We start from the raw sequence: 11,810 nt of genomic DNA, 5'->3' as shown, positions 1-11,810 counted from the left end.
TTTTTTGGAGGCTTTGTTCATTTCTTTGTGTTCTTTTTTCTTTAATCTTCTCTTCTCACTTCATTTCATTAATTTGATCTTCCTTCACTGATACCCTTTCTTCCAGATGATCAAATCGGCTACTGAGGCTTGTGCATTCATCACGCAGTTCTCATGCCATGGTTTTCAGCTCCATCATGTCCTTTAGGGACTTCTCTGAATTGGTTATTCTAGTTAGCCATTCTTCTAATTTTTTTTCAAGGTTTTTAACTTTTTTACCATGGGTTCACACTTCCTTCTTTAGCTCGGAGTAGTTTGATCATCTGAAGCCTTCTTCTCTCAAGTTGTCAAAATCATTCTCCATCCAGCTTTGTTCCATGGCTGATGGGGAGCTGCATTCCTTTGAAGGAGGAGAGGTGCTCTGATTTTTAGAGTTTCCAGTTCTTCTGCTCTGTTTTTTCCCAATCTTTGTGGTTTTATCTACTTTTGGTCTTTGATGATGGTGACGTACAGATGCGGTTTTGGTGTGGATGTCCTCCCTGCTTGTTATTTTCCTCCTAACAGTCAGGACCCACAACTTCAGGTCTGTTGGAAATTGCTGGAGGTCCACTCCAGACCCTGTTTCCCTGGGTATCAGCAGCAGAGGCTGCAGAACAGTGGATATTGGTGAACAGCAAATATTGCTGCCTGATCATTCTTCTGAAAGTTTTGACTCAGAAGAGTACCCAGTCATGTGAGGTGTCAGTCTGCAGCTACTGGGGGATGCCTCCCAGTTAGGCTACTTGGGGTGCAGGGACCCACTTGGGGAGGCAGTCTGTCCGTTCTCAGATCCAAAGCTACATGCTGGAAGAACCACTATTCTCTTCAAAGCTGTCAGACAGGGACATTTAAGTCTGCATAGGTTTCTGCTGCCTTTTATTTGGCTATGCCCTGCCTCCAGAGGTGGAGTCTACAGAGGCAGGCAAGCCTCCTTGAGCTGCAGTGGGCTCCACCCAGTTCGAGCTTCCCAGACACTTTATTTACCTACTCAAGCCTCAGCAATGATGGTTTCCCTCCCACAGCCTCACTGTCGCTTTGCAGTTTGATCTCAGACTGCTGTGCTAGCAATGAATGAGGCTCCATGGGTGTAGGCCATCCAAGTCTGGTGTGTGATATAATCTCCTGGTGTACCGTTTGCTAAGACCATTGGAAAAGTGCAGTATTACTGTGGGAGTGACCTCATTTTCCAGGTGCTGTCTGTCACCCCTTTCTTTGCATAGGAAAGGGAATTCCCTGACTTCTTGTGCTCCCTGGGTGAGGTGATGCCTCGCTGTGCTTTGGCTCATGCTCGGTGCACTGCACCCACTGTCTGACATGCCCCAGTGAGATGAATCCCGTACCTCAGCTGGAAACGCAGAAATCCCCTTTCTTCTGTGTAGCTCATGGTGGGAGCTGTAGACTGGAGCTGTTCCTATTCGGCTATCTTGACTCCACCCACCTTCTCTATCTTTTGACAGAAAAGTGTTTGGAATCAGAGTTTTTATCTAATTTTGCAGATCCTACAGTGCCACCTTGTAAGATAGGATTTTTCTCTGTGTAGAGCCTTGTCAGCCCTTTGCCTAAAATGTCTAGTTTCTAACTTTCTCTTCCTCCTGTGTCCTGCTAATAATTATAAGACTCTATGTCCCATCTGTAAGCAGAAAATTTCCAATTTCAACAGTCAACAAGATGCTGTCCTTGAGAGACAAATTCCAACCTCTTTGCTGAAGTTTTTATAAAAGAAGGAAGGGAGTGAAATCTTTTTGTTATATTTCTTGAGGCAACTGTTCTGCATCCAGCTACATTGATACCTAAATAAGAAGAGAATGTTAAGTTTCAAAGTCAATCTGTCTTATTTATGAGGATGTCAATGTTTTGCTAAGACCATAGTAAGGGAAGCCAGGATAGCATAATAACTCAAACTCTATTAAAGACTCTTGCTGCAATCTAACTACTGCATAATCTCTCTTTGGCTTCCCAAATATCTGGAAGTTTTTGGGTTGAATGGGCTTAGGAGACAAACAAAAAATTATATATATATGTGTGTGTGTATATATATATGTATAATTTTATATATGTATAAGGAATTAGGAATTATATATACACACACATATATACACATATATATACACATACACACATGTGTGTATATATTTATATATGTATGCAATATATGTGTGTATATATATATACACACATTTATAGACAGAGTATGCATGTGTACATATATACACACTCATATATATGTGTCTGTATGTGTGCATATACGTGTGTATATATATACACATGTGTTATATATACACATACATATGTGCACGTATGTGTATACTTATATACATAAATAGGCACATACCATCTATATACACATACAGGAGTGTATACGTATACATCCATAAACTCTGGGTATTACTTATGTGCCCATTACATATGTGCATGTTACATATATATATACACACGCATACATTGTGTGTGTATGTGTATATGCATATGTATATATATATACACATATAGATATATATACACACATATACCCATGTATGAACCCAAGTGTAAATTTTCAGCAAACTTTTAGTGTATAAAAACAGACATTTTGCCAGCAAATTACTACATGGTTTGAGAGCTATTAATGCACAGATTAAATCAATGAGTGCATTACAGCACGGTCTGCCATTCCTGACAGCCATTCCAAGTGACTTACCTCCCATAGTAGTAGATCTTAAAGATTATTTCCTTACTATACCCTTACAGGAGGATAAGCAAAATTTTACCGAAAAGCATGCTCACCGCTCCTATGCTATTTCAGCGTTTTGTAGGACAATCCTTAAAGGAGCCTCAGAATATAATTCCTACTGCCTACATCATTCATTATACGGATGAAATTCTTTTGGCCGCTTCAATGGAAGAGTCATTACAGCAATTGTCGAGAGAAGCAAAACACGGGGAAATCTCAAAATAGTTAAAGAAAAGGTAGAAACAACCTCCCCATACCAATACTTAGGCACTATTGTTACTGAAAAAAGTGTTCAAACTCAGAAAGTAGTCCTCTGTAGGGACAGATTACAAACCTTCAATGATTTCCAACAACTATTAGGAGACATAAATTGGCTGTGTCCAATCCTAGGTATTGCTACTCATCAACTCAAACACTCAGACCCTCCATGGAAATTCTTCATTAGGAGCAATGGGCTTAGGAGACAAACTCGTTGCTCCAGCATCTTACTAAGGAGGCAGAAGCTGAGTTACAGCTTGTAGAGCAGATTCTTCAGCAAACACATGCCTCCTGGCTAAGCCAAAAAGGCCTTTGATTCCCTTTATTCTTTCTACCCCTCGTTCTGCAACAGGAATTTTAGGCCAGAAAATAGAAAATTATACAATTGTAATAGAATGGCTTTTTTTGAAATTCAATCAGAGAGTAAAATCTCTGCAAGTTTATCTTTTTTAACTACTCAATTTATAACAAGGGTTAGGAATAGATCAATATCACTTAAGAGATATGATTGAGACAAAATTACTGTTCTTCTTTTAGAGTCAGTCTAAGTGTATGAGGAGAAATATTGGATTCCCAACAACAGGCTGAAGCATGGGAAATGTTGACTGTGTGGCAAATTGCTCTTTCAGATTATGCAGGAATAATACATAAACATTATACATCAGACAAAATTTTGCAATTTTAAAAGTTCAACTTTTCATCTTCCCCGTGATTACTGGTCACAAGCCCATTTCAGGCAGCCAGACCTACTTACTGATGGTGTTTCCAAAGGTCGCAAAGCCACTTGTGGTTCTAGGCATGCTCAAACAATTAAAAAACCCAGAGTTTCAGCTCAATACTAAGAACTAATGGCAGTTATTCATGTTTTGGAGTACACTGCTTCATCCCTTATTAACACTCTCTGTGATTCAGCCTATTTTGTAAATGTAGCCCATCATATTGGGACTGCCACTATTAAAGGCACTCTAGAACCAGAGCTGTTTAACTTGTTTCTATGACTTCAGCAAGCTGTTTGTTCTCGTGCTGCTTTTTATATTTCTCATATTTGCTCTTCCACACAACCCCCTACACCACTATTTCTATGTAATAATAGAGCCAATAAATTGATTTGTTCTGCATTTCAACAAGCTCAAACTTCTCATGTATTACTGCATGAAAACTCTTCCTTTACTCATATGTTTCATTTGCCTAACAGCCAGGCAGCAGCCAGTAAAAGCCTGTCCTACTTGCCAGCATGTCACTGGAGTCACAAACATAGAAGACTGTAACCCTTGAGACTTAGCTTCAAAGGAAATCTGACAGATGGATGTTACTCACAAAGCTGCCATTGGCAAGTTCTCCTTTGTTTATGTGACTACAGACACTTATTCTCATGTGCAGCATGGTACATGCAAACCAGGTCAGACAGCTCGTTATGCATAATGACATTGTCTGTCATCATTTGCACATATGGGGTGGTCCCTAAACAATTAAAAACTGACAATGGACACGCTTATGTTAATCATGCTTTCTAAAATATTTTATAGCTGTGGTCCGTCACTCAGAAAACAGGAATTCCTTAAAACCCCCAAGGACAAGGAATTATATATAGAGCGGGCAAATCAAACATTAAAAGGTGTGCTGAAACAAACAGAAAGGGGAAAGAAGAGACCAGTTGCCACTTCAAACAAAATACATTTACTTTTACTTTAATTTATTTTTTTACTTATTTACTTTAAATTCTTTGACTCCTGGCACAGATAGTAAGACTATGGCAGAACAACACTGGTAAATGTTATAGGGAGATTTACTGATGTAAGGACGAGGGTATGCTTGTGTTTTTAAAGGAGATGGATAATCTGTGTGGGTGCCCTCAGTGTGTTTGTGACCATGTAAAGGGAGGCTGGAAAGAGCCATGGATCCCAACTATGGATCCGACTCCTCTATTACAAGCCATTAATCACTTGAAATTGCTGGAGCACTAGGGTCAGGCAAACACCGCTGATTTCACGATTATGGGCATGCTACCTGTAACATCCTGTACAGTAGGTTTTCCTTGTGCAGAGACAAAAACATATTGGGATTATATTCTCAATCCCCCAGTATTATCGAATGTAATTTGGAGGGACGCTCCCCCTGACATCTATCATGATCATGAAGCATGGGCACCAGGACCCCTAGCACCCTCTGACAAAGAGTAATTACACTCTCAGAACAATGATTATCAATTATGCTCCTCCATTGGCAGGACTTACTTTATGCATCACCCAGGGTACATCACTCAACTGCAGTGGCCTTGCAACTTAATCTCATTTATGGCTGAGTTACCATGAAAAAAAATATGTACCTGTTAGGTCTTAGCTCTATTAACATTACTGGTGTAGCTACTAATCACTCCCAGCCACATCCTCCAAATTGTATTAATTAAACAGAATGGGCTCCCTTTGATAATTCTTACCCCCCTCCTTGGACCCAGTGTCTTGACCCACTAGCTAGACAACAGTTCATGCTAACGGGAGACATTATTTTCTGGGTCCCTGTGGTCATTTAGATTGGACAGATGAGAATCCGACCTCATGGCATAAACTTCTTTGATGCTGATCAACATCTCTTCAATACATTGCGCTGGGATTCAATCTCAATCTGCAGAAAGGTTCGCTTGGCATGGAACAGGCATTAGCCTACCTTTGCCTCAATTGTATTACCAAGGAAAGAGAGGTCCAATTCAGGAGTCGAAAGGGAAAGCAGCACTCCACTACACGAATGGCAGAATTTGTGTCGGAACACTATCTAATTATAGTAATTGTGCTGAACACAGTTTTAATATTACCCTTGTAGAAAATATTACCACACAATTTACAATTTTTGTTTTTAAACTTATGTTTTTCTAGCAGCAAAAAGGACCAACTCCGGGTAAACGATGCCCAATTGACTTGTGATTCCTGTCAACTGCATTATTCCCTTAATCATAGCACAGTACAAACATACAGCATATCCACCCTAGTAATTCTAGGTCACAATCCCAGATTATGGATTCCTGTAAATCTGGCTGAGCCTTGGGTGACCACCTTTGGTTTCCATTTTTTAAACTTTTTTTCTTACTCAGCTTATTCATTGTGCTTGTAGAGCCTTAGGCATGAAAATTTTTGTGAATGTCTCCTTAGGTACATTAATAACGTCTGTTGTGGTGCCCTTAGTAGCAATGTACAGCTCCATTCAAACAGCTCAATATGTAGAAAATTGGATGTATACAGCCGACCAGGCATGGATGCTTAAAAATAAACTTAACACTGAGAAACACACGGAAGCAGCAATGTTAAAGACTACAGTTCTGTGGCTAGGAAACCAAGAACAAACTTGTAGTTGTGGCAACAATTGCTTTGTCATTTTAAGCATACTCATATTTGTGTAAACAATTTGCAATAAAACCAAAGGGAATATCCATGCAAACTTGATTTACAAAGTAAAATTCTTAACTCGAATAAGCATACTCAAGTATTTCAGCCATCTCTGAGAACTTAGGAAGAATTCCAGCAAGGTTGAGAGAGCCTTAACCTTTAGACGTCCTCCAAACATCCCCTCAGTGTCTTTCTTGTGATTATGAGAGTAATGTTATTATGTCTCTGTTTTATGTTCATTGTCTGTAAAAGCAGCTGGACCACCAAACAGCAGTTGAGAGCTGCACAACCTGCAATTATCTTTACTCAATTAATGCAAAAAGGAAAAAAGAGGAGATGTTGGAGGCCAAAAGAATGACGGTCGTTACCAACTCAGTAATGACTGGAGGGTCTATGAACAGAGAGGGAACTTTTCTCATGAAAGCAGCATGTTGGCAACCTGACACATCATGTCTGGTGCCAGAAGGTATGCTGAGGGCAGTCATGCCCCAAGCACATTATTTCTTGTGGGTATATATAGGAACATCTGAAGCCTGTAGTATAAAAAAGCTATTATGTGAGCCTGTGATAAATCAAGCAGCTGACCAGCAATTACCTTTCCTCCCTATTGATTCTGCCTAATAAATATGAAGGCCTGTAGCAGCTCAGGGCCTTTGCTGACTAGAAGGAATGAGCACACAGACCCCTGTTTAAAAGATCTTTTCATCTTTGTCTTCATTTCTGCATTCAACCCCCTTCGTTTCATCCCATAGTAACTGACTGCCATGCTGTCTCTATTAAAAATACAAAAAAAAAAAAACAATAGGTAGGCTTGTTGGCAGACACATGTAATCCAAGCTACTTGGGAAACTGTGGCAGAAGAATCCATTCAATCCAGGAGACGGATGTTGCAGTGGGCCAAAATAATTCCTTTGCACCTCAGACTGGGTGACAAGGTGTGACTCCATCTCAAAAAAAGCAAAAAACCAAAAGGAAGAAAACAAAACAAAAGAAAACAAACAAAAAATATGTTCTGATTAAGAGAACCAAAACAAACAAACAAACAAGCTGCAGGCTGAGAAAAATTTAGGAAACACATCTGAAAAGTGACTTTTATGCAAAATATACAAAGAAATAAGATGACCCAATTAATAAGTAGAGACCTGAATAGATACATCGCCAAAAAAGATGCGGAGATGGAAATCCTGGCACACAAAATACTGCTTGCTGAGCCCCTGTTACTTATTCTGAAGGCTGAGGCTCCAAGCCATTTCCTGAGGAGCAAGAGTGGCTACCAGAGTGGCAGTGGCTCCAAAGATCATCCCCACCTACCCCAGCTCTACACTTCCTCCAGGTTCCAAGGATTCCCCAGCCATTCAGCATGATCACCAGGAAAGAGCCAGAAGGTGGATATTTTATTTCACAAATTTTCTTAAAATTCTGGATGCCAACAAGTATCCTTTGGTTGTAACTTTTATATTTATCCTAACAATCTTGGGGCACAGACAAGTATAAGGAAAGATGATTTTCCACCTACATTTGATTCCATGAAGAAATAAAAGAATTGGCATGGCCAGGCATGGTGTCTCACACTGGTAATCCCAGCATTTTGGGAGGCTGAGCCGGGTGGGTGTCCTTAGGTCAGGTGTTTGAGATCATCCTGCTTAACATGGTGAAACAAGCTCTCTACAAAAAATGTAAAAAATTAGCTGGTAGTGGTGGCTGGATACTGTAAACCCTGATCCTCAAGAAGCCAAGACGGGAGAATTGCTTGAATCCAGCAAACTGAGGTTTCCAAAACCGAGATCATGTCATTGCACTCCAGCCATCGGAACAGACCAAGACTTTGTCTCAAAACAAACAAACAAACAAAATAAGAACAAAACAAAACAGAACAAACAAACAAAAAAGGATTCAATTACATTTTTTGGCAGTTATTTTAGAATGCTTGGCACAATGCATTAGTATTTTGGTATTCTCAAGACAGAAAACACAGTAACATGAGCAAGTAAAAACCAAAGAGCAAGTCATTACAAATTCATGGGATTAATTTCATCTGGCATTCTTTCTGGCTTTTATTTAAAATCTGTAATGCTGAAATAATCAGACGTTTTACTTGTGATATCTAAATGCAAAAGGAAACAACGTTAGTGAACCATTATTAAATGAATCTCAGCCTTCAAATTTGATTCTGATGCAGTGGAATATTTTGTGAAAGATGAAAATCTAACAGACCAAACACACATTATTTCAAATTTTGGCCTACTTTTGTAGAAGCAGATTTAAGAACCAAAACCTTCATAGCTCTAATTTTTGTCAGTGATTCAGCATTGCTAGATATGCAGTGAAACTGAAATCAGAGTTTTTTTCAATTCCAACAGAAACTAATTTGTACTCTGGACATTCGTGTTGCTCCTTTGAAATCCATAGAGAAATCACTTGATTGAAACGGACTTTTACACAGGGAAAAATCACGCTAATACCCCACATTGTCTTATTGGCTACAGTTCACTATTTTATTGTAGTCACCATAAGATTCGAAAAAATAGCAGATAAATGACTATGTGTGCTAGCATAATTTTATTATTTTTTACTAAGTGGAGCTGAGAGTACATTATTTAAAATTGGTTTCCTGTGGCACAACACATGTATGCTTTTTGGCAGCAATCATAGGTTAATGAACAAACAATAACAACAAAATCATGCACAACAACACCTGCCGTTTGGGGAAGGCAAATTAAAATAAGAGTGAGAGCACTGAACAGCTATACTGTGTCTAAATTTCTTTTTAAATATAATCAAAACTGCAACAGAAAATCTCATTAATTGCTGAAGGAAGGCATAATTGTACAGTAACTTTAAAATATGGTTTAAAACCATACATAAACATACCTACAAATTTGTATGTATGTTTACATTTGTAACGTACACAAACAAATGTATCATTTCAAACATTTTTGAGTGTATAATTTGGAATTATTAACTGTGCTCAAATTGTGCAACCATCACCACCATTTCACAATCTCACCAGCAATGTACAAGGGTTCTGATTTCTCCACACACTCTCAAACTTTTCTTTAAAAAATAATGAAAAATACCAATGAGGATAAAGTGGTAATCTCATTGTGGTTTAGATATTCATGTATTAAGTGGCTAGTGATTTTGAACATCTTTTCATGCGCTTATTGGCAGTGGATTTGTAAATGATTTCTTGGCTATATCACTGAATAAATACAAAACATAAGAAAAAATAGATCAATTGAACTTCATCAAAACTAAACACTTTTGTGCCTTAAAGGACATTGTCAGCATAGTGGAAAGAAAACCAACAACATGGGACAAAATATTTGCAAGTCATATATATGGTATGTATACAAATCACCCACTTGGATCTCTTCCAAATGCACTCTTCATTTTCTACTACTCTAAAAAACTTTAAATAAACATCAACTTTTGCAGTGAAACCTTTCTCAGTCTCCTTTGCTACTTTATTCCCCTCAGTCAAATTCTTTCTTCTGAGAAGGCAAGAGTTGAGGTTACTGAAGACCATGATAGATTTGATGCCAATAACTCAGATAACTTCCACTGGTAACAAGTGGATTAGCTGCTGGACAGGGTGGTGGGAGTTCATGTGTAGTGTGTGGCTGGCCTGGCCTCAGGCAGTTCTGGACTGTGGAAGGACCAGAACCCCATGCTACAAGCACTCTGTGGAGACAGAACTCACATTGCTGAGGGAATGCTGAGGAAGAAATTTTGTCTTTTTAGTGAGGTCACATTCCTTTACATAATATAAAATTAACTGTTTCTTAATGAATTCCTTAGTGATCCTTAGTACATGCATATTTGTGTGCAACAACCACATCTTAGTTCCAAATTATTTCCATTATTCCAAAAGGAAATTCCCTACTTATTAAGAAGCTCCTACCCAATCTCTACTCTTTCTGACACCAGCAAACAATAATCTGATTTTTTTCTCTATGGATTTACTTATTCTAAATATTTACATAAACAAAATCATTCACTATGTGACTTTTTTGGTCAGCTTCTTGAGCCAAAATTTAAGTTTCTTCACATTGTAGCATTAGAGTTGTAATCCTTTTCACAGCTGAATAGTATGCCGTGGTATAAACATACAACATTTTGCTTCTTATTATTTGTTGATGGACATTTATTTGGTGTGTTTCCAGATTTTAGTTATTGTGAATGCTGATATGAACACATGTATACATGTTTTTGTTTGAATACCTCTGTTACATTTTTTTGTGTATATAGCTTGGAGTGGATTTTGGCGGTTCTATGGTAATTTTCTGTTTAGCTTTTGCAGAACCACCAAACTATTTTTCACAGCAGCTGCAGCATTTTTCTTTCAGATTTTCCCACTTCCATTTCAACCATTGTTAGCTCTTTTTTTTCAATTATAATTGGTGTGAAGGGGTATTTTACTGTAGTTTTGACTTGCATTTCCCCTAGGTTAAAGTGCGCAGGAGACATAAGAGTTGGAGGAGCAAGAGGAAGGCTGAGGACAGCCATGTGGAGAGGATAGGCAAGCTCCAGGGGAGAGAGTGGCTGTGGCAAACTCTGCCTGGTCTCAGGTCCAGCAGCGAATGGAAAGTGAGCCCTTGATTGTATTGTGGATTTTCTCACAATCTAGCTATTTCAGCAAGGAGAGTGTGTGATTTGGGGTACTGCACCCCCTCTTCTCATAGGTCCCCTATAATTCAGTCCTCACTAGGCACCTGCCTGGAGTCAACCTGGTCTCTGCTCCCAGACAAAGGAGACCCTCATACCCTGGGATCCTGATCCTGGTGGTCCCTAATGGACACAGGACTGGAAGGAAGAGCACAGCCCGTATGTGCTACAACAAAGACTGTAAAGTACATAAGTGGACACTACATTTAGCTCAGACATCGCAGGCCACATGAACCAGGCTCACCACTCATTGGCCTCAGCCTCCCCCTTTGAGAAAGGAACTGCCACAACCATTAATCTCAACAGCCTTTCCAGGATTTAATAGGTCAAACAACTTGGAATTCTGCTGATTTTAAATGCTGCTGTCATTCCAGATCTCACACAATCCTAGCGCCAGAGACTGGAGTCAGAGTCTGCAGGTTGCTTTCTCCTGCTGCTGTGGGAAAATGTGACAACTCATTCTCCACTTGTGGCTGCTACGCAGAGTGCTTGACCACCAACATTTAATTATTTCCACTTTTAGCTCTAAAGTTTAACAAAGTGTGTCTGTGGTGTAAGCTGTCACTAACTTCCCTTCCTGTGGGCCTTCCAGAGACTACCACAAAACACATGTCACTCTCAAAAACAAGCTGCTGTCAATTTGGTTAGCTCTGGGTTGACTTTTAGAAAAACTGTGGCCTCAGAAAGCAACTTCCTTTGGCTGCAAACCTAGAAGCCTGTACAATGAGCATTAAGATGGCCTTGAGCTTAGACCCAGAAAAGTTCTGTGTGCAAGGCTT

The sequence above is a fragment of the Pongo pygmaeus genome, chromosome Y, assembly GCF_028885625.2.
Source record: "Pongo pygmaeus isolate AG05252 chromosome Y, NHGRI_mPonPyg2-v2.0_pri, whole genome shotgun sequence".
In the NCBI taxonomy this organism is placed as follows: Eukaryota; Metazoa; Chordata; class Mammalia; order Primates; family Hominidae; genus Pongo; species Pongo pygmaeus.
Note: the sequence above shows the minus strand (reverse complement) of the source record.